This window comes from Megalops cyprinoides, chromosome 10, assembly GCF_013368585.1.
Source record: "Megalops cyprinoides isolate fMegCyp1 chromosome 10, fMegCyp1.pri, whole genome shotgun sequence".
NCBI lineage: Eukaryota > Metazoa > Chordata > Actinopteri > Elopiformes > Megalopidae > Megalops > Megalops cyprinoides.
In genome coordinates, this window is record NC_050592.1 from 16,137,272 (window position 1) to 16,162,774 (window position 25,503).

Here is a 25,503-nt window from a genome sequence, read left to right on the forward strand (position 1 = left end):
AAAAAAACATCTACTATAAAAGCTGTTTTTTCTACAGTTACTAGAGGTAGGGCTAAAAGTAATGCAGTATTTGTCAGACAGTTGATTAATAAACAACATCTTCTTGCTCCATCTCGTCAAGAGTTTTTCCAAGGCAAGTTTTTGAGTGACATAGTTTTTCCCCTAAACACTGGCTTATCAAGGTGTTGTCCATCATCAATGAATTGACCAATAATGATGAAAAAATAAGAGATAATACAATATTTATTATTTTTCATTAAACAACAAGTGTGTATCTTTAAAGAAGTGTGTGTGTGTGTGTGTGACTGCATGGATGGCTAGCATCTTAATTCCTGCATAGATCCTTAACATTCCACTTTCAACACAACTGCTTTTGGTTCAAAAAAGTCAGTTTTAACATGTAAACAGTAATATTATTATTTTTAAAATGGTATGTTTGGAGATACAGCTGCACAGTTATTGTTCTTTTTGAGAAAATTCTAGTCTTTTTTTCTTTTCTTGTAAAAGCTTATTTATTCTGATCTGACCAGCTCCTTTCCACTCCGCCCTGCAGCTGCGACATCCTCAGGGCTGCTAACGAGATCAGGTGCTAAATTCACTAATTGAATAATTTGACTCGGCTCCACAATAGCTCCTTTGAAAGCGGCTGTTCTTTGTGTCTCATCTTACTTGTTTAGAAGGAAAATACATTTTGAACGAAAGAATAAAATAGCATCACTGTGTTTAAATACTTAGGGACAGTGTTTGTTATTAGTCTGTAGTTTTTCTCAATTTTGACTGCCTTGCATATAGTATTCCATTTATCCAGGGTATGTGCCTTCTGTTGTGTTGTGGTGGCATTCTTTGTTGCATCTAAGGGTGGAAGGCAATACCTGAGTCCATTACAGTGCAACTCTCTTATGCAAGCATGAGCCACAACACACAGTTTTCTGTTTTAAAGGCAATCAGCATTGTTCTTGCCAGTTAAGTATTAACTCGGTCCAATCCCATCCATTCTCCTTCTTCTCAAATTGACAGCACACAGTGAGGCAAGCACACTGATGTCTGACACCAGACAAGCCTTGTGGTGGCTTTCAGCTCAAGAGCAAGATGAAGGCCTTGTCAGAGAATGACACCTTAATTGTTTGGGTGGGGGGGGGGGTCTCTCTGACCTCTGCCCTTCATAAAGATAAAATGTACATCTACTCAACAGGCTCTTTCAGAGCACCACAAAAGGCCAGTGCTGTCGTTTCTTTTCTCCACTGCAGCTGGAGGCATGCGGCAGCATCTGAATCCATCCTTTGCACCAGCAGAGGAACGCTGCTATTGTCAGAGCTTGCTTAGTCCCTGGCATGGCGGAGCCCACCACTTGCCCAGAAATCTGCGTCCCCAATTCCCTGAGCTTTGTTTGGCCTCTGCATCCCCAACCCCCCCCCCCCCCCCCTTACCCCCCACCACCCATCCCCATCCACCTCGGTGCTACTCCATCTCTCCAACCAGATTCACAGATTTTTCTGTTTCAACTTGTGACCAAATTTCTTACTTTATATTGACCCTCGGATCCTTCTTTGTGCTCAAACAAAGATTACGGGGCAAGCGAAGCGGCCGGGAGGCTGCCAGATGCCTGACTGCAGACGCGCCTCTCCTAGGCCACTCATGCCTGAAGCATCGCAGCGCCTTCCCCGCCCCGGTCTGCGCCAGTTCTGTGTGACTTATGGAGTTTGGGCCTTCTACTGCCAATCCCACTTTGAGTGCATTTTTCTGATAAACAAAAGCACATTCAAGCTTTAGCTTCTCATTTCACACTGTGTGCTTTGGCTCCGGGCAGTGCTTTCCTGGAGCCCTTGGCCTGCAGTCCCAAGCATGGCTCCAGTTGGCTTTCCTTAAAAAAAAAATCCACATGTGGAAGATTAGGCTTCATCTTTCATCCCAGTGAACACCACCCTCTCCACTCGCCCTCCTCTACTGGAGCGATCATCACTTTCCAGGCAGCACCACATGGACACACAGACACACACTCATAAATGGCCAGACTGACAGACACACCCCAGGACAGGCCCCCTGTTCATGCTCTTTTATTGTGCCACTGGCTTAGCTGACATCTCCCCATCTCCTTACTTACTTTCACCAGACTCTCAGGAACTCTGCAACCCGCTCCCACCCTCACTCTTTCTCCCTTCATCCAATGCAGCACTTGTAATTTCACTTGTTGATAACATGGTTTGATCAGATATATCGTTTGATGTGTCAGTCTTGTGCAAATTGAGCATGTGGCAACATAAGTATGCAAACGGCATCAGCTAATGGTTTAAAATGCCCTCCGGAATTGAGATTTCAAAAGTTTTGAGCTTTTAGTAAAATTCATCGCTGTTCTTATGTGACATCACAACAGTGGCCAATAGAATACATTTCCATAAGCTCTTCTTACCCAATAAAATCCCACTGTATTCTCTCCAAATGAGAGTATTTTAACAACACTTAAAAATATTTATCAACTGTTTTCTTATTCATTTATAGCCCAGAAAGACAAATACTCCCCACTGAGCTTAATAATAATTTTAAAAAAATGGAAGGCATATTTACAATGTTGTGCATATGGTGCCGCAAACAAGTAGCTGTGTGTGCTTTACTTAATTTCAGGAGCACACAGTCTGAATATGTTTAACCTACAAAGTGTGAATTGCACACCAGATGGAAAGATGGCTGAGAATAAAGAAAACATGACTGCTAATATTCCCGCTATTAAAAACAACGCTGATCCTCAGATCTGACGTTCACCTCTCCACAGCAGCCCTTCATCTATGCCCAGACAGAAATATCAGAGCGGTTATTAGCGCCGTACGTGAAATGTTAGCCGTGGCACAGGACGACCCCTGGGGCATCGCTAGTCTTAGCGAACAGATGTGCCGCCCACTCGCAACAGTTGTACTCTACCCACAATGCCCTGGTGGGAGGAGCTGGCCAAGGAGCGGACTGAAGATGATACCTCACTTAGCCATTTACCCATTTGCTCCAGGGAAAGATCAAATCTTTTGGGTGGGGGGGGGGGCAAGGATGCACACACGCAGAAGAGGATCAATATTTACAGACTATCCTCCCCTATGCCACCACCTGCCTCGCCTTCCTAAGAAACTGAGAGCACACAAACAGGCACATGGAGAACATCTCAGAGGAACACATGCAGGACTGCAGTTTCTGCTATTTCATACGGTAATATTTGTTTTGCACTTTTTAATTGGCAACTGGGGAGAAGGGATTGTTTAATTTAAGATGATGTGTTTTTTTCACCAGGAATTAAACAAAATATCTTACAATAATCCTAATAATAAAGATAATCTAAGAACTAATTTTCCAGACTAATTTCCTTAGTTATTTTTCAAAACATAATGGCTAGTTAATCATGTACAATTCTACTATGTGGATGAAGGAAAAATATGCATTAAAGTATATATTATTATTTTTTTTATCAGATGTAATAGTTTTGTTTAATTGCTTTTTAATATGCTCAGTAGAATAACTTCTTGGCATAAAACAGAATCTATATTTCATTTATCTTATTTCTGCTTCACATTTCAAAGCTTCCAATGAAGTTATATTCAAAAATGCAATAAATCAATTACACATACTGCTTTCATCACTGGATTTCAGGATTACTCCCTTTATGACTTGGTTGATTGGAAATCAGGGGATGAATTGTTGTTTTCCTCTGTTATGAACTTACACAGTGTTCCAGGTACTCATGAATAGTCTAGCTGTGAAAACTTCTACAAGTGTTTACTGCTTTCACACGCATGCACGCATGCACGCACACACACACACACACACACACACACACACACACACACACACACAATGAGTACTGGCAAACAGGAAGAGGAGAGCACCTCTGTACATTTGTGACCTGAGTGTTAATTCAGACTTCAATAAAAAACAAAAGAAAAAATGGAGATGAGGTTTAATAAAACCATGCTGACTAGCCCTCTTTGGATTTTTAAAAATGTCAAAGGGCAGGGAACACAGGAAGTTTGTGTTCAAGTTTGAGCAGGCCGAGAAAAATATGTTTCTGACCTATCTCTCTCCTTCCTTTCATTTGGTACCTTAACAAACCTGAGTCATATTACACTTCAAAGCATGTACATTTAATTTATTTATTTTACACACCCATTTGTCCACATAGAACATTTGATATTACAGGGTTTTGTACAAATGAAATTAAATTAAACAGTGAAATAAGTAAGTACAACATCACTCTGTAGCACGCTACCTATGAATGCTTTAGAACTGCTTTGTTATGACTGACTATCTGTTGCCATCTGACCCCTGTGCCCTTGCACTGTGTTTGTAATGAGACTTATTATTATGGAAATGCATTTTTTTCATTCCCTGTAGTGAAATGAATAACTTGAAATTCTGGAAAATGTATTTTGAATACAATGGTGGTTGAAACTTTGAACGCCAATTTTATTTTTGTCAATAAAAAGTGCTGTGGTGTGAACTGGTAGTCATTTCACTGCCTGTAATTGAATTCCATGTTGTCATATGTTTGCTTGTGTTATTACACTACCAAATAAAAAAATACTGCGATGCTAAACTGGTACTTGTGCAATAGCCAGGTGGCTATTGGTAGCTATCAGCATAGCAAGAAAACAATATTTGCTGTAACATTAGTTAAATACCTGCTTTTTTTTTTTTTTGCTTGGTATTGCAGCTAATGACCACTACTCAACTATCAACTTTGCACCAGACTACAGTAGGTCTATGTAGATCAGTAGCTATCCACTACATGCTTTGCTACCCTCTTTTTGTAACTGCATTTCAATAGTTTTTTACTCAATAAAGACAGCATGTGATATTATGCGTCTTTGTTCATTTTATTTGCTTCAATTTTAAAAATGAAAAGTAGTTTAAAGTTCAAATTGGACTAAATATCTATCTGGCAAATGTTTCTATTATATAGTGGAGTCATTACACTCTATACCTGGATCTTTTCATAATTTGGACAGAAAGATCATAATAGAGACAATAAGTCATGTGACATGACTTCTACATGTGACATGTGGGTCCATTCTTTTCACAATGTGAGAATGAAGATACTTTAGCATGAGCTTTTGAAATCACAGCTTGACAGTGCAACTCAGGTCCTCCAGCCCTGGAGAAAGATTAAAAGGAAGATGAGTGATGTGAAGATGAGGACTAAGTGGAATGAACTGTGTTGACACTTTAATTAACACCCCAAACAGAGGGACTTTCTTTCCAAAGTCCTTTGTCAATAAATACAGTCAATACCAGTGATCTGTGCTTCCACCACCTCCTGTCTCCTCTTCGAGCTACACTTCTGAAGTGGATTAATGGAACTCTGTCACATTCCCATTTTTGTCTCATCCTCCCTTTCCTTTGGCTTACAGACTATGCGTTTTATTGTATTGTCATAATCTCATTTTTTTTTTCATTGCGCATTCAGTTTTTTTTTTTTTTTTTTCAGAAGTAACAGGAAGAAAATGTTGACAATTCATCTCTCCAAGTCCATCAATTTGTTTGTCTCTACATTTACCTGTCTGTGTATCTGTCTGTCTTCCTGTCTGTCTGTCAAACTTGTGATCATGAAATCTTGGAAAAGCAGTGAAACTGTAATGCAGATGGCAAGTACTGATGATGCTAACAATGTCATTATTGGAAGTTACTTATCATAAGAAATCAGATAGAAATGTTTGCAATTATATGGTGCACTGAAGGGGGTGTTTGTAATGATTAAGGTAAACTGCAGTACACAAAATGTAGCATTTCCACAAGGTTGGACTATACGCCAGGTGACTATACATCTGTGCTCATTACCAAGACAATTTACAGGTATGTACCCATTTGCAGGAGGAAAGTTGCTAATTACCCACTTGTAAGTTTTTTTTAATTAATTACATTATCATGTGGCAAGAACCCAACACAGCAGTTAAAGATGGAAGGTCAATGTGTTTTTCGGAGCTGCACTGCTGGAAAGTGAAGCTAGTTGGGCAGCTACACCAGCTAGTCAGTTAGAACATTGTCTGTTTCACAACAATCTGGTTTACGAAAATCCTCATTTGCAACATTTATGAAAACGAACCATTTATTGTTTGATGATGCAAAGTCATGATTTACAAGAACAAAGAGTGTTGAGAATGAGAACCATGGGAGTGGCAAAGTGGCAAAAAGTCTGGAAAGACTTTTTCTCATCTGGGGTCTTAGTTTGTTGCCTTCCTGATTTCAGTTTCATTTTAGTCTTATTAGTGAACTTGTCAGAGGGAGCTGAAGATGATGTATACATCTTTTCCTTGTATGCACAGTCTCATTCACCCTGTAGCTAGCTAAATATTTTGTCTAAAGACTGTGATTTGCATAGTGCTTTTCTCCATGTCCATGACATTCCTGAACCATCAGGCATTGCAAGTCACAATAGTGAATATTTATACTGTACTTCACGTGTAAGTATATTTAAATGTATAACTACACTATCCTACTAAAAGTCATGGAACCCCATCTGATTGCAGGAAAATGGGTGTGACTATAGGTGTGACCACATGTGGTTTGAAGAGAATAACATTGGCACATTGGAGCACATTGCACTAATTCACAGTCCTGACTTCAACCTAACAGAACATCTCTGGGATTAGGGCAGAATTAGGGCAAGGCCAAGATGGCCATATTCAATAGTGGACCTTATCAATGCTTTAAAGGAAGAGCTGAGTACAGTACCACCAGCTTTCTACCAAAGTTAGACAGGATTCCATGATGCACTGAAACAGTAATCAAGGGCAAAGGTGAGCCAATGCACAGTAAATTTCTTGGAAAAAAGACATGTTTTATTCATAACTATCCATATCCCATGACTTCCAGAGGAGGATCCTCTGTTAAATCCATCGGTGCCAGTCATGGAGAGTTGAGCAGTAGGAACACGTTTCCTTGAAGGTGAGCATTCTACAGTGCTGAATTTCTGAATGTGTATTGTGTTCAAATTTATAATTTCCACTTCATGGTGACATAGTTCTGGATACCTGAAACCATTTGCTTCTTACTTTTGAACTCTCTCTTTCTTGTTCCATCTCTTTCTGTTCCTCCGCACTCTTTTTATCTGTCTTGTCCTCTTTTTGTCTTCACACAATTTGTCTTGCCATCTCTTACTAACTCTCACTGTCTCTGTTGCCCTATTTCTCGGTCTCTGTCTCTACCACTCTATCTCTTTTCTCCTGTCTCTTTTGCTCTCTCTCTCTTTTCTCAAACTCTCTGTCTCTATCTGTCTCTGTCTGTCTCTCTGTCTTTCTTTCTTTCTCTCCACCAATCAGAGCAAGATGTGAAGATTGGCGCTTCCTTGGGAGATCCTGTGTTTTTTTTTTCCCAGAGGGGAAAATTAATTCCTCCTCCTCCTCCTCCTCCTCCTCCTCCTCCTTCTCCCTTTCTCCAGCGAGGTGCTGCAGCTTTCCTTTCTCTCTCTTCTGAAAGGATACAAGAGAGGAGGAATCATTCCTGAGGGTATCCTGCTTATATACAATTTCATCCCCCTTTAAATCCGCTGATAGCTGTGAATCCCCATGGCTTCTTGGGGGAGAGTGCGAAAGAATGATAGCAGTTTTGGTGAGGATACTAATATTAGTCTTTTGGCACAGGTAGTGTAAACAGGAGCTTGGGACCAGGGAGGCCTATTGATTGTAATACATAATCAGGGCTTATATAAGAACAGCTCACAAAACAGATAGGAGATGGTTGGGGGTGTGGGGGTGTAGGGGGGTCTCCTCAAGCATATGCCTCATTTGGTTATTTTTACATACCTGAAAACGTCTGTTTTATCAGCAGTGTTTTGACAACAGCTCAGCCATTTCCAATACTCCAATAATCCCCAAAGGTAATTCTATTAACTACATTGATTGATCCTATCCATTTTGTGCTTCACATATTTGCATACAAATTCTTTTATAAAACAAAAAAAGTAGTTTGTAACACCATTCTCAAAGGGGATTGATTTTTTTTTTTTTTTTTTTTTTTTGTGGGGCTATTGTATGGAAGCATTCAAGAGATGATTAAGCATCTTTCAGAAATTTCAGAAAAAAAGTCAGTTATACTCCAGCTACACCTTACATTCTTTGTGTTTTTTATATGTAGCACAAGTTTATGAGAAAGCATTTTTGTAGTATATTTTTTAAATTAATTTTTGTATGAATATCAGTTTTCAGTATCATGCATTGGCTCATTAATTCTTTATTTAAATGAGATTCATTAATGCAGAGTGCACACATCCCTGTATTCTCAGGGGAGACTTTAGAAAAGCACGGTGCTGATACCAAATGTATTATACTGCTTCCTTCATTTTAAATGCCTGGAAGGGAAGCAAGGCTTTGAAAGGTAACTAATAATACACTGGATTGTTTAAAAAAATCCCTCTACATTTTAAGTGTTGTATAAATAAACATTTTGCATGAAACTATAAACACTTGAATTATTTCTCAAAAATGTTGAGGTATTAAAATGTGGTGACATCAATGATATTATTCTTCAATTCACTGATCACAGGAGAGAAATATCATACTGTGATGTCTGTCAATATCTAAAATTACAGTCTTGTTATTTTTGCTTCAACAAAATAATGTGAACTGTGTTTCATATTGCTTGGAAAACTACCAAATGAATTTTCCAAGTAGTACATTCAATAACGTCAATACTGACATGAGGAATATGACTTCAGCCCCATAGCAGTGTCTCAAAACCTGTACTGGGGGCATTGGCTGTCACATTTATTTGGAAGAATCAAGAGAATTACATACTGCATGTTCATAAACTCTCCAACTGGTACCTGGAATGCATGGATTTTAATTCTAACAAGGGTGAGGGTCATGTATCTTTAGGGAAAAGTTATTGAAATTATTCTGAAGTGTGACAAGATATATATTTTTTCTACCTTTTTTGTTCAGCTATAAAGGAGTCTGTAAAATAAAATAGGTATTCTTTCCAGTCTACCTAGTACAATCAGCTATTTACCAGCAAGTGTACCTCCGGAACAGGAAACAAAATACAATACTTTCTCCCATTACAGTACATTTTTATAGGACAACAATTAAATTTCCTCGGAACTTACTTGACAATTATCTTTTAAAAGGTAACTGTAATTTGAAATTAATTCTAACTTTTACTAAAAAGTAAGTATGGAAATGAATCCTAAGTCTTTAGTTCAATTGAAAAAGTAATTTGGCCTTGCTAAATAGTTTTATTAAAGCATTTCTCATTGTACCACCCTACATGCAATTCAAGTAATCACATGAGAGACCTTGAACTAACATGTTTTTCCATTTTAGCCACTAAATGTTAATATAACATTCCAAGGCTGCAAAGACAGCCATACAGAAATGTGAATGTTTATGTAGTAGCATTAAACTGGCCAGCTAATGCAGTTTAGCAACAATAATTATGTTGCTAGTGACTGATGCTAGTGACCGCTGTTGTTTTCTTCATTAGTTTATAATGTGATTTGAGTGATATGTTGATACTATTCATGGTGAAGTATACAATACTTGGAAAAGTAAACATGTGGAAAATACACAACACACCAAACTAGGTTGTTATGAAATAGTGATGACTACATTACAGCCATGGATAGAAACAGTATATCTCTTGCATGGCAAATACCTAAAGTTAAAACTCACAAACGTGGATATTTTGTACCAGTACAAACTAGGTTAGGTTTAGGGTGCAGGTAAACCATCTAACAAACCATTTAACAAATTACAGGTTGGTGGGACACATCTCATTCTTGTAGAACACTGAGAGCTTTTTCTCCCTTATGTAGTTCTGTTTTGGAATTGCCAATTGAATATGTTATGCTTTCTCGCCATAACAACCAGTGAACTCATGCAAGAGTGCTGAGGAGAGGGGAATGCTATCTTCCCATACATTCACAGGCCAACAAGGACTATTTTGTGCTCTACAAGTTGGCCAGCACACTACAGTGAACTGAGCACCAATTGGAGGATGGGCATAGCTTCACTGACACCACCCACTCAACCTGCAGACACCTGCTGAGTTGCAGAGTCTGAGAGAATCAAGACGGAGCAGAGTCGATTTGTTACGCCACTGTGGGCTCCTGGTCATTGTCAGCTGTTGACATGGCTGGGGTCGAACCCAGGCCATAAAGCTCAGCATCTGCTCAAAGTGGATGCCTTAGCTACTTGGGAGACCACTAAGAGCCATGTGAATGAACAGAATTCAGACACAAATTCCTATGGCCAAATATGGACTATTTTGAATTAGTTTCCTTATCCTCTTATTCTTCATCTTCATCTGACTTCGGCTCTTACCATTGGTTGTTTGGTAGCTTAAACTTCCTCATATTCAGGCTATAGCAGTGTCTGTTCTTTGCAGCCAGTTGCAAGTTAGCTTCCTCTTTTGACTTGCAAATCATTTTAGGTAATGTTACAGGCATAGCTACTGTGGATGTCTCAGTAAGGCTGTAATATCCCATCAGAAGGCATCATCAATAACTATGCTGTTGAAAATTCAGTTAATTTGAATGCTTTACAGTTGAATAGACATATCCAGTGCAGCATGTTTCCTACTTTATTCAAGGCTTGCCACTTTATTAATTTATTACAATTTATTCTGCCACTAGTTAAAGATGCAGTGTATAATCTGTAACAGAAAATCGTGTGTTTGTTTTATTCATATCTTGCAATAAAACTGCACAGACATATCACCTTTTAGAAGGTAGCACTGAAAGAATTAACACTGGCTAGCATTCCTTTGGAACAGCTGGGCCTTTGCATGAGTAAAGTAATGTATGCACAATTGTTAGTTGTAACCTGGTGTCACATTGATATCAATACTTTGAGCAGCAGAGCTACTTTTGCAAATGTATTGACATCTGTAATGCCTATAGTTTGCACATTTCAAGTTCAACTTTATTGTGTATTAAAAATACAAAGAAATACTAGTGCTCAGACTCTCTCTGCCTTAACATGAAGGGCACACCATCACAAAACCAACAAAGAGGGACACTACAGACCTACATAGACTATGTACACCTTGCACACGTAGATACACATTATATACACAGAATACAGTACACAATAACATTACATATTACACAACGAAAATGTGCAGTGCATATGGTTGCGCCTGTGGGAAGAAACTGTTACTGAGACAGGTGGTGCGTGATTTGATGCTCCGGTAACGTTTTTTAGATGGAAGGAGCGAGAACAGAACCGGGCTGGCTGGTGTCCTTAATGATGTTTTGGGCTTTCCTTTTGCATCGAGTGGTGTAGATGTTATGAAGTTGTGGAAGTTCTGCGCCAATGATTTTTGCTGCTGTCTTTACAGTCTTTTGTAGGAGTCTGCAGTCCTGAGCAGTCCAGTTGTAACTTGGCATATACTTTGAGTGGTGGACTGATTTTGACAAATATGTATGTACTGCTTCACCTATTTGCACTTTAATACACCTGCACAACACAATGAAATTAAATATGAGGACATGGCATATTATAAAATAAAGATTAGTCCCTAAATCCTACATATACCTATTTATCCATTTGACTGATACAACTTATCTCTAAGAATAATATTTGACTAACTAACTATGAACTTGATTAGATGTAAAATAAATTTATTGTAATCCCTTTTTCCGTTATCATACCACTGAAAAAAATCATGTGATCTAAATTGAATTTGTGGCCTATTTGTTTTTGTTTGCTGTTTTTTTCCCCCCCTTGTGTAAACAACCCTGTTTTTATCCCTGGTCGGTGAAACTTCCAAAAAAATTGAGGTTATTTGAATCATTATAATATTAATCACTGATTAAAGTCCTTAATACGAAAGATTGCCATTTTAGAAACATTAATGTTGTTTTATAACACTCCCCCCTTATTTTTATTGTGAGAAACCTCCTGGCACCCTTGAAATCAGCGACAGGTTTTGGAATGAATGAAAGAAAGGAAACGATGAAACTGTAATCCCTATCAATGTACTTTAGAAACCACCTTCTCCCTAACATGTGTGACTAATGTGCACAAATCTCCCACTATACAAGCTGTCAGCGAGGATGGCTGTGGCTGTTGTTGTGTCATTCATCTCGCGAACGCAATAAAACCCCGCTCGTTTTATTTGTTCCATTTTATTTTTTTTTCTTTGTCTCCGCTCTCTGCAAACAAATGTACCTTGAGGTCCCTGTGTAGGGTTTCCTCTCCTCGCGAGTTCTGCCTTTCCCCGCGCCCGCGTGCACCACGGAGCCGTAATGACATTAAACGCGAACACTTAAAGGGCTTTCGCCGCAAGACGCTTTGTTGGGAGCCAAGGCTTCCAAAAAAGGGCTTTCATTATGTGCACGGATTTAATGCCAGTGTGTGTTACCTGATAACATTAGGAGAGAGGAGGCAGGAATATGCCTACACTGGCAGGGCTTCAGGAACACTGACCACCAACAGGATTGCAGCTGACGCTGGGCATGTATATTCATGGGCTCCGAACGGCCTGATTACTGCTATTACAGAATTATATCCAGAGAGGTGCAATTCATTAGCCTTCATTTTTCTTTATCCGGCTTTTGAAAACAGGGCCACCTTAGTGTTACAGGGCTAGATAAATGTTTCCTTTTTTTCTGCATCTCAATCAGCTGCATGAAAGCTCTGGCCAACTGTTTTGTGTCTCTTCTTTTTTTCCCCACCTATAAGTTTGGAATCAGCAATTGCACATTGGGATAGTTTTGATGCAACATCGTCTGCACTCAAGCAAGAGTGCTGGGGCATAGCAAATGCAAAACTCTGATACACATGTACACCAACCACAACTGTGTGTCACACTACAAGTCCCACAGTGCACAAGGTGAGCAAATGGCAAATGGAGGATAGGCACATCTCCTTGACTTGCATGGCAAGTCCAAGTGCAGTGCAACAAGGGAACTCTGGCTGAGGAAACCCACCCTCCTCCAATGAAACAAAGCTAACTGTATTCCATTGCTACTGAATTTAGGTGTCAGCAGAGATCCATAAACTATATCTGGTGTTTTAAACACAGGATAACACTGGTTGTACGGTTGTGACTTCATGAGTTTTGGTGTTGTATGCATTGAGTGTCACACAAAGGCTGGAGACCAGTTTGGTTATAAATCAGTAAGACAGCCCTGTGCGCATACACAAGCACACACCATATATACCTACGTCTAGATTTGCTGACATATGCTCACATTTTATACACCAACTATTTGCATTTAAATTTAAGTATTTTGTAATAATGACATATAACCCTCCACACACACCATTTAGTATGTAACCAGCATGTGTTCTGTAGGAGTAACTGTGAATGAAATCCTAATTAGTTTTATGATGACAGCTATTTGCACAAATACCTCCAGTGATAGAAAATAGCCTGGTTGGCTAATCTGTATCCTGCCAATACTGATCTGATATGCAGGGTTACCCTTCTTGTGGCTGACTGACGAAAGTCTGACCAAACGCTGACAGGAATCTTAACAAGATACCAGTTATTGGACTGCAAGCATAAACAAATCAGCTAGTAGCTTGAATTTGATATCTAGCAAGCTAACTATAATCACTTTGAGGTCATTCATCTGTCGATTTGTAATGGCACCGGTGTTGAGTATAAGAACACTGCTGTTGTATGATTTCACTAAACACATTCACACTTCTGTTTATGCAAAACCTCAATTCTGATTCACCTTCATATAACACATGAATTGGGTACAACAGAAACTGTTTTTTAATGTATGTAATGTATTTAATTAATTACAAACCACAACTTCGCTATTGAACATAATCAAAGCTGAGGTCTGATTCACCTTCATATAACACATTTTTTCCAACAACGCCCTCCATATATTTCTGTTTATTTTGTAACACTCTCACACCTTGACATAGTTTAGTCACTACATTTCCAGATTTAATTTCAGGCAGGTGTGATTTTGTGATTATAAATGTATTTACGTCGCTGTGACAGTTGAATATGGTTTGGGGAAATGAAGTAAATTAAAGCCGCAAAATGGACTTTATTTCCGGCTGAAGGGATAATTTTATAAATCTAGGGAAAACTAGCAGTTTTTCACCAGTGTATCTGAGGTGGAAATAATGACAGTGTTTCAGCGTGGTTTGAGCGTCGTTTGCAGATCAGAATGCCAAATTTGTTCTGCAGGTGTTTCTCGTGGAATATCTCCCCAACATAATGAGGATAAGGGTGTTGATATTGTATTTAACCGTTCTGCATTTCAGGCATACAAAAAACACATTTCAATCAACGAACATTCCTAAATTATTTATTTAGTCCATGAAAGCAAGAAAGAGGAAAAAAAACAAAATAGGGGAACTTTGTAAGAAAGTTTTGCTGCTCTGTTTTGGGGCACCCTTGAATTATGTAAGCGTTTGTCATCAAGACGATAAGAATGCTATCAGTGGGTACAGGTTTTGAAAAGGAATAAATTATAGCCAAGGTTCCAGATTCTAATCTGTATCTCACAAACACATCCAATACATTGTGTAAATGCAGAGTAAATGTAATCCAACAGTGCTTCCAGGGACACAGCAGCAAGGGCCAACAGGAATAAATATTGTTGAGGGATGTCTGGAGGAATAACTGTAAATGGTATGAATTATAATTATTCACAACAACTCAATATAAATCATGAACTACTCAAAGATACAAGGTTACAGTCAGGGATAATACCATACTTTAGAAAAGAGGGTCTTGCCACAGTTCCCTTTATCCTCAAAAACATTTAAGTGCTACCTCTTATTTCTCACATAACTCTGAATTTTACACTAGCTGAAAACAAAATACAGGTTATTTAAAAAAAAGCAATTATTAAAAAAGGAACGACTTAAATTGATTACTCCTCATTAAGTAAAGAGCACATTGTGGTTAGACTGAATATAGCCTAAGTCGATGTTAAAATCTATTCATTTGTAGGATTCCGGCACAGTCAGGCCGGCCATAAGAGAGTCGCAGTGTACAGCATGTACACCATTGACTGCGGGAGATATTTTCCCTTTTCTTTCCAGCAGTGTAAATATTTCTCCTGAGTGACTTAAAAATCTGGAATCGCATTAGCGCTTTAAATGATGAGGACTCGGCAGTAGAACACGGCACCTGAAAACGTTTGCACTCCGGCATTAATTGTCCTGCTGCCTCGGGCGCACTCTGCCTTTCCTTTTTGGCATGTGTTCCTGTCTCATCCAGACAGAAAAGACAATGGCTATTACCCAGCACACCTGGGCTCCGAGCTGCACTATGCTCTTAATATCCTTTAAATCTCCACATAAGGTATGCCTTCCATAGGGCTTACAATACCATTTGCTCTAATAAATTCTTTTGGCAGGAGTGGAGGCAAGCTGCTCCTCCAGCCCCTGGAGGACTGGGGGAATGGGAAGGGTGAGGCATCCCGAAATATGAGGATAAATAGCCGGTAATCCTCACGGACTCCAGTCTGGTAATCAACACTCCTCCAACTGGAAACATTTTCCAATTCCTCCTCCTAATTTAACTTCTTTTTACCTGGTAATTCCAAACGATGGGGCTACAATAATTTACACTGACGTATAGAGCGAGGAGGAGAAAATGACAAGAATGAGAGCTGTTTTAGGGATTGTAATAAGCAAATCAAATTAATGACAATGAGCGTTCGCGCGGAGCGAAGGGGGAGAGGAGCCGGTGAGACAATGTGAGCCATCGTGTGCGCCGTGTTAAACACTTCACGTGATGCAGAGGAGCTAATCCGCCGCACCTCCATCTGAAGCCTCCATGTGATTATATAAATAAACAGCTCGCACGCACAGGAGAGCGAGGGATCGTCCCTCGTTAGTGTCCCTCATTAATGCTCAGGCTCACTGGAATGAGTGGGTAATTAACGCAAAAGCCGAAAAAAAGATTTAAGTGTCGGCTAATAGAGGAGCTTGAAGGTATTTATTTCTTATTGTGTTTGCGCAAAAGTCATTATGCGGCACTAGAGTTTTTAACCAAACGTCTCAGCTGAAAATGGAGAGAGCTTAAAAGAAAGAGTGTGTTTCTGTCTTTTTTTTCTCCTGCCTCATCCACTTTGTGAAGACTGTGATGGCTTCAGGCTTGCCTGGATCCTTAACACACGGATGCACTCCTGTTGTGGGTCTATAGTGCAACAGAATGTGAAGCGTCACTTGTTACTTTAAATAATAGATTGCTCCCCCTAATTCCCTGCCTGATATTTTTGGCAGGGAAGAGAGACATGTGGACAGGCAGCATCTGCCAGACCCCCATGCAGGTTTAAACTATTCACCGCACAAAGTTTAACATTCTGAAAATTATTACAGAGGCAGAGACACCTGCATTATCATCTCAATCGAGAAGCCTGGGTTGTAAAGAACCATGTAAATATTATGTATTCATATAATATAGCTGGAGAATACAGTGTCATTTAGCAATATGTGAAACACACGTTACAGATATATGCTTTTGTTCATTCTTCAAAGACAAGAATATTAGCTGTGTTATCAATATAAATTCATAGCAACCTGTATTTGCATATCTTCATTGGTTCTCACAACTTCCAAATATTACATTAAATAATTTGTTGTAGGTTCTGTTTTAGTTTTTATTTTGTCTTGCATACCATGTACACATTTGGGGGTTCAGCAGTTTAATAGCAATTATACTGAGGTGATATTTGAATATCATCTTCCCTAACTACCCCTTTATGAGCTTCCTGATGTCTAAACAATAGTTTAATTGTTAGTTTAGCCGCCCACTCAATGGATGGGCAAGAGGAAGTAGTAACGGTACTGAAAAAAAGTCTTTCAAAAAATAAATAAATGGATAAAATTAAGAGACACCTGCATTCAGCTCTCTTTAAAATGAATAGATTTCTTTGTTGAACACCCATTAAGCAAGTGTATTTCTTGACAACCCCAAAAACGAGATTTAAAAAAAAAAGGCAATTTTGAAACACAAGGGACAATTCAATTCCACCAGTCTGGCCTTAGTTTTCCAATCAAAAATGTAACTTGCATACAAACACTGGTTTTATGCCAAGATAATGAAACGTTATCACGGAAGCAGCTAGCATGAAAACAGTGACACTGCTTAAATTTGTTAAGGCAATGCCCCCCAACCACCCCTCCCCACACACAGACTGACAAAAGCCCATCAGAATCAGAGATCAGTTCTACCCACCGTTTCTGTCCAAGGACCCCCACCTTGGAGGCAGGGACTGTGGCCACAGTGTCGAGGGGGTGAGGGGGTAGGGCTGCAGCCACTCGTCAGTGACAGCAACCCCCCGTGTCTCCCGGCGACTGAGGTGGGGTACGGGCTTCATGCTGTTCCCGCGGGACCCCCAAGCGAAGGCCAGCATTCCTCCACGTGTCTGCGTGTGAGCCGCGTCGGGATGGCGTTAGACAAAGGAGCCTCTCCTGCCAGCAGCAGCTCCATCCTACCTAAAGCAACACATTTGTTCCCCATCCTCTCCTGGCTCTGATCGTCCACTCCGGTGGCGCCTGCGTCTGGACAGGAGAGGCCCCCGGGAAACTGGAGAGTGAATAAAGAAAATATCTTTTAAAAAAAAGAAAGAAAGAATAAGCATTTTTCATGCCTTTTTGTTTAATGCGTTTTCCAAAAAAAATTAAAATAAGGCAGCCTGAAAGACAGAAGGTAAGGAGTCTAAGGAAACATGCACTCACACACACGCATACGCACACACACACACAAACACAAACACACATACACACACACACATAACCACATACACACATACACACACACACGCACACACACAAAACATTGATTTGGGGAGGGTTGTGTGTACCTGATTCTTCCCTCTTTTCTCCTCATCTCCCTTTAAAAATCAGCAAATCCATTTGCTAAACAGCTGCACCTCTGTACTGAACAGATAACAACCTGGGCCAGACTGGCTCTGCTGTGAGCAGAAGCTGATAGGCCCAAATCTCAGGGCTTTTTTTAAAATGCTAATGACAAGGAACATATCCCAAGCCAAAAATGCTCTTGTAGATCTGTCAATTGCTATTTTGACAGATATTTGCTTGTAAGAACACACAACACTTGTTCCCTGTGTCTTATCTCGCGCGCTGCAGAACACTGACCTACATTGCATCAAGCACAATGCGATGCTCAAACATGTTCAATACCATTTTTCATTTTCACCTTAAAAAACAGACGCGGCTAAATATGATGGCTAAGAATCCAGTAAAAAGAAGGCATTCTCTCCTCCTCCAAAAAATCCTTGCCATTCAAAAAAGGAAAGGGCCTTTGCACCCAGTTCAACCACATGTAAATTTTCCTTGAAGGGCTCCGCGCTAGCAGAGGGTGAAGGAGAGTGTATGCCGGGAATAAAGGGAAAGTGTCCCCCTTAGTGCAGCTGTGTGTTGCAGACAGGTTCCTAAATCACAACAATAAGTTGAATCTCAGAGATGTGAGAGATGTGAACCATCCATGTTTTTACAACTGGCTGACTGCGATTACATTTCTTAACTCTTTAGCTTAGTAAAACATGGATCCTGAATCAAAAGAAGTTTTATACTGAATTCTACTTCTGTCAATAAAAAGGTGCCTAAAGTAGAACTCTAGGGAAATAAATCCCAGTCTGCTTGGCTTTACCAAGAATCTACATTCTGAATGTCAAAAGAAACATATATAGGTTCTCAAAATTATTTATTTTATTATATCTCAAATTATTATCAGAAAAATGGAAAAATCTCTTTTCTCACAGGTGCACCGACTCTTTATTAGATGGACATGACTTCGCTAACTTCATAATATACTGACATTTTCCTGGCTTGATAAACATGGGGTCCACTGTTGAAGTCACAGGTTAGTAGTGTGTGATCACTGACACTGGAAGCAAGATAAGATGAACAGGTTGCAGATGTTTCCTCAGGGGATTATTCACTCTTCTTATAGAAGCTGGAGAAGCATGTGCACAGAACACCACATTTCATCCTAGTTCATCTCACACAGTTACAAAAATGTTAAATGGAGTTCACATCTGCTATGTAGGCCATCCTTAACAAAACTGTCACTTGCTCATCTTATAAGTAAATTAGTGGTAATACAAGTAGCATGATGGCATGCATTTATTGTCCCACTGGAGTATTATCTGTTGTCATGTTGGGATGAGCCAACAGGCAGTAAATGATGGCCTAGAATTGCAGAGCCATGCAGTCAGATTGGCATTGATATCTACCACTTAAGTTATGCAGCGAGTAGCTGCTCACATGACAGATTATTGTACACAAAAACTAATTCCTCTCCTGAACTTTCATTTAAACTTCCAAATGCTTCATTCCAATGTGGACAGACATACACTTAAATAATGCTATAACAATGATTATTATTTAAGTAACAGAATTCATAGGCTTTAGAAAGGCTGCCGTGGTGAACAAAACAGAGCTGCATCTTGATGTTGAATTAGTGTTTGTTGTTATATTTTCTTTGTAGTTTTGTTTCTCCTTCCATAGCGCAATATATTGAACCGTAGTTGCTTCGTTTCCTCTACTCAACCTACTTGGCCAGCAGTGTCTGAGTGTATGTACTGTAGGTGGGTTGAAAGGCTAAGTTGTTATTGGTGTTACCTTGCTCTTTTATGACTAAGCGCATGCACATTAACTAGTTCGAATAGAGCTTGCCTTGCTGAACTTGGTAGGAGAGAAACAAAAAGTTTTGGCCCACCTCACACAGGGCCCTTACCTCACACAACCAGCCTTTACCATAAAGAATAAGGCTGCTACAACGACTTATTTATTGAGCTATAGGCACCCTATAGTGGTGAACAAGAGCTGAAGGGAAAAAAGTTCAATGCCACAGGGACAGTTCATAAATCTCAGTAAATACTAAAACATACAAAGTAGGTGTGATGCCATATTGACTGCCTATTTGACAAAGAAATACAATAATATACTGATGGCAAAGTTAACAATGCATATATCAAAATTATTCTAAAAATGAGGATGAGAAGTTTTCACATTATTTTCTTTATAGCATTTATTTATATGCTCGCCTTCAGTTTGCTATTCGGTTTTTAGCTTGGAATCCGATAATTACTGACATATTTTACCTTGAAAGTATAGGCACATGTGGAAAATTCTCGTAACCAAGAGAAAAAAATACCTGCAAAAATGTATTTCTTCTGACTGATGAAGTTGGGCTAAATAATTCATGTTGGCAAATTCCTGCAACGAAATACATTACTGCATTAGAAGATCGTGCATGAATTTTAATGTAAAAGAGCTTAAAAGCCCCCCCTCTTAACAACAGCTTTGAGAAACTAGGTATACCAGAGTAAACATTTTGTTCTTGCAAACGGCTCGATGCCAATCAGCGATTAATGAGGCGCAGTCGAAACCGCTGGCTGAGCGAAGTTAAACTGAGCTGAATTAAGGAGCAATATCACTCCTCGTGCAGGTGCTCGCCGAACGAATAACCGCTTTAATTACTGTTATTCAATCATTTGCTTTTTTCCCTCCCAAACACTTGTATGGCATTATCAGTTTTTCTTGTCAATTTACAAATGCCTATCACGGCGTAATGCGTGCGTGTTTGTTTGCAGCATCCAGCCATATGTGACCCAGAAACATTTCGCCGGCAACTGAGTATTGTGAAGAATGGTGAAGAAACCCTGCAAGGTGCTGCACCTAAAGTAAGTCTTCAAACTCAATAGGTCGTTATCTTGGTTTCCATTATCTGGCTGAGATGTTTGAAAGACCCTTTGATGGGGCGCATCTGCGCTTGATGGGCGCCCCTGCAATATGAGAGAGGGAAGAGTGGGTGTCGCTGCACCTGCTACGGTATTCTGCTCAACAATAGTTATTATTTTGCTGAAAATATTTTTTATGGTTGCAAGGAGGAAGTTAACCCTGTCGCCTCCAACAGGTTGTTTTTAAAAAATGTGCCTTTATTCTAGGAAGACCTCAATAAAACACGAAAAGGTTATTTTGATTAAACATACGGAAAGATGATTTTGGTGAATGTTTGCTTGTCTGAGCTGTATTTTACCTACAGTCGGAAATGTGTGGCAGATCTCACTCTGCTGTGACGGCAATGGAAGATGCAAATAAAATAATAGTAACAGGTACAAACAGTGCATCAACCCCAGAAGTCCCTGGCCAAAAAATGAGGCAATGTGGTCACTATGATGTATAAATGAGTAGCCTTGAGTTTTATTTCCAGAGGGCCTTGATACTCCACTTGGATAAAGGGAACCATTTGTTTCAATTTTAACTTTGTTTCCTCCGAAAGATAAAATGTCTCTACGTATTAAACAATTTGGCAGTTTAAAAAATAGTTGAGAAATTACTGATTTGATGTGCATAACTCTGTAGTTGAGCCTGTCTTACCACTGAACAGATTCATGAACAGCAAAGTTCACAATGCCAAACACAGCTCATGACTTCTGGACAAAAGGAAGAATGCTTGATAGGGTTAAGGTGTAGTTTGATGACAAATGCCTTATTAATTTCATATTTAGTTGGTACTATCCAGCAGGTGGTACTGGTGAACAGGCTGCAAATGTGAGGTCAGTGTTTCCTCAGTTTCAGTGGATGGCCAGACATTTGTGCTCTTTAATTTCTGTAACACATAACCCCCCCCCCCAACACACACACACACACTCACTCACTCACTCACTCACTCACTCACTCACTCACTCACTCACTCACTCACTCACTCACTCTCTCAGTCACTCTCTCTCTCACCAACAGCTGCAATAGTCAGGAAGTGACATGATTAAAGTTCAAAGCAGTTTAGCCATATCTCCCAGTGATAAATTAAAGGGTATGTCACCTACTTAATAACTTGTTGAAATAAGCTTTTAAGCATATGCAGATAAGAAAAAAGATGTTAGCTATTAGTAGTAAAAGTAGTAGTAGTAGTAAAAACAGTAGAATTAGATATTCTGCCACTACAGACAAACTACTATAGTTCAAAACAGTTTAGTTATAGTTCGTAGTTATACATTAAAGGGTGTGTCACCTGTTTAATAACTTATTGATACCATATCAAGTTGAAGTAAGTTTTCAAGAATATGAAAATAACATGTTAGATTTTGCACGTGAATATTACAAATGTCTAATGCTCTGCAACCTTGGAGAAACTGCCTGTCCCTTCCTGACTGTGTCACTCCTCTCAACCACAATGCCTGTGGTGGAATGACCTTCCCTCGGGGGTCAGGACAGCAGAATCACTCCACTTTCCGACACAGGCTGAAGACCCAACTCTTCAGAGTGCATCTCGGTTCCACCTCAATTAACACCTACCACTGGTATTACTTGCTGCTTATTTTACGTGTACTATTACAATGTGTTACAGATCCTGTGATCTAGTGACTGTGTGATATATGGTAGTGCTTGTACTTGGCTTCCCTTAGTTTCTAGGCTATCTAGCTTCAGGTTAGCACAACTTGTGGTAGTGCTTGCATAGTATTGTGCTCACACTCACTGGTCTGGGACTGTCAGCCTGGTCCAACACTGCTGCTCATTTAACTTGAATAGATACACTTCTGTTATGTTGTGCTGGAAGTCACTCTGAATAAAATCTGATAAATGAATGTAATGTAATGCATAACTTTTATGTATCCATAAAGTTCAGACGTATATTTTTTATACGTCTGAACCTTATGTACGTATATATACGTATATCTCATGACTAAGGCAACAAAACTAATTGAAGATTCTCGAGGAGCAGATTAAAAATCATGCTACTACCTACATCAAAGGAGAAGTATTTTACTGATATTCCATTGGTCATGAGACCTGTACATCAAGTGTAGCTGTGCTGCTTTTTTTTCCCTCCTCACTGTTTTGACGCTGACTTTGTCAGCTACGTAAATGTTTGTGAGTGTGAGAGTATTAATACTCCAATCTGATTGTCTGGTAGCAGCATTTCTTCATACTCTGCACCTACCAGCAGCCGATGTGACACGTTACATAGTATAGCTAACGACAGGGACTCTTGGAAAAAATATTATTGGAGCCAGCAACTCAGCTAATCTAGTACCTACTTAAGTAAGTCAGCTGTTCGTCACTTTACAAAGACTGCCTCATCGTTACTGCACATCACAGAACACAATTGGCTGATTTGGCTAACTTATTCACGCATCGGTAGCTATCTAGACCAACGTAAAATAAGTTCATGTTGCTATTTCTTAGTTCATGTTGCCAATGTTGTTAGCTGCTCTTCAGATAGCTAACAGTCAATAGCTAGGTTACATGAATGGGCATCATCAGATGTCGTCACAAAATGCACTAATTAAATACAGTTGGCTTGCGAACATTATACAGGCTAACAATACACTTTCCGTCCAAACATTGTGATTTATGTGTAGACTCAAAGAAAGGTGCCACTGAGCATTTGTGTGACTACCAATGGGAAGATAAATCCAGCGTAAAATCCGTGTCATTTGAACTCAGACAAAACTTTACCTCTTGCTCAGTCTTAGTTTCCATTTAAGGCAGTGTCAATGATTTGTAGTGTATTTGCAGGATTTATGCATGTGTTATTTGCATAGCCGGAAGGTCGTCTTTTACAACAGCCTTTGTCATACAGAACCTCTATATGGCTCTCTGTGTCCTTGGTTAGGTATACTATATATTAGTAAAGCATATTTGCATTTTGTGTTAAGCATTGCAGCAAGGAGTGCATTTTCAATTTACCAGTAGTATTACATTAATCGCGAGATGTAGCTAATTAGCTAGGTATAAGTAGCTACCCATTATACACATTTCTTAAGTGTGTATGCATGTTCTTATTAGTATGCTTGTTTGCTGTGTGACAGGCGCTCCTCATCAGAAATCAAGTGGAAACTGTGTGCCGCAGATAGATCAATTAAGCCCCTTTTTCCCCCCACACAATACAGCAATACGTATACCCAACGTACTTGGACCTGGCTCCCGCCACTGGTTGAGGAAGGTAGGGTAGCCTCTTTCATTCTCACTGTTAGTGGCAGGTAACTCAGTTTAGGTTCATTTAAATCAGTGTTCCACTATCACCAACTTCACGGAGTAAGCTAAACAGTCAGTAGCTCATTTTTCTGTATCATTGAGAAATCGAATATGGAGAGTCGACGCAATCAGCTAATTGGATCTCTACAGTAGCTAGCTTCTGGTTGGTGTCGGTACTAGCACGCTTACTACGTTTGTGGGAATTCAGTAGGGAATGTGGTATTGCTGAAGTTGTGGAACAAATAGATACACCCTGAGAAAACGGTTATCTACTGTAGCTAGCTTACCGTCTGTTTTCACAGAGAATGTGATCTACCTGTTCTGATCTGATTTGATCTCGCTTAACTGTTCATTTTTGAAAATGGCATTGCCAGCTCCATTTTTTTTTCTTGAGTGCTTTAACTTTTTAAAAACCCATACTGCCATATTGTGTTTTAAATGCTCAGGTCCCCTACAGATGTAGGACATCAGAAGAGAACTGATCTGTCATAAGAGCTCTGATCTGTGAAATGTGATGACTTGAGTGATGTCTTTATTTGATCATCCCAGAGTTTGGTGATGGTTACTATTACCATGTGTTTATCACAGCTGCGGAAGGTTCTCTAATGTATTCAGAGGGGCAGGTGCTGAAGTCCGAATGAGTGTCAGGGAACAAAAGCTGAACATGATTTGAGACGATTAACACAAAATGGATGAAGTGGGGTTTTCCCCCTTCCATATCTATGGGGTTGTATGTCTCTGGAGTCCCTTGGCTGACAAGCGTCATTCCCCAGGGAGCCCAGATTTAGATGTTATAACACCTAAGGAAAAAGGCTTGCAGTTTTCATTTACACAAAGGCTTCTTATGGATATCAAAAATAGGCATTATAAGATAGTCAGTGTGAGAAATTATGTAACAAAATGTGGAGTTTCACTTAATAGTATTTTGCTATGATACCCATGCACTATAAAATGCACAAGTACATTTTTAATTTATAATTTTTTTTAAATAGATAAAATGTTCTGATATGAATATGTGCTGATTTTAATGTGATAATTAATAATTAAATATACTTTGCTGAGGAGCTAAACTTAATCTCTTCGAAGGTCTTTTCAAACAATAATATAATTAATAATTTAGGTATTTAACATGTATTTATTTTAAAATAACAGTGGGAAATCTTTCAAAACAAGAATAAATTGAGCTGAACAATATGGACCCAGAAGTTAGAAGCTGTATCTTTTATTTTTTACACTTTAGCATGCCACCCCTAAAAAGAAGAAAATATACTGTCCCTAGGATTCACTCAAATCCCCAAGTCATTTCAAGGGATAGTTCTATTCATTAAAACAACAACAAAAACAAATGGATTCATCTGGCAACATATAAAAGTGATCTTTGTTTGGAAAAAATGCCACTTTGTTTGAAAATGATGGCTTCATCTCAAAATTTGTGGCTTATTATTTTAATTATTCGCCTTTTTCCCTCAAGATGACTTCACAGTCCAAAGTTCTCATACAGCAGCTATAGACAAAAAGAAAGAGAACTTAATTTCATTCTTGGAGGCAAAACCTGTTCAGTTTACATTACATTACGTACGCCTGCATTGCCACT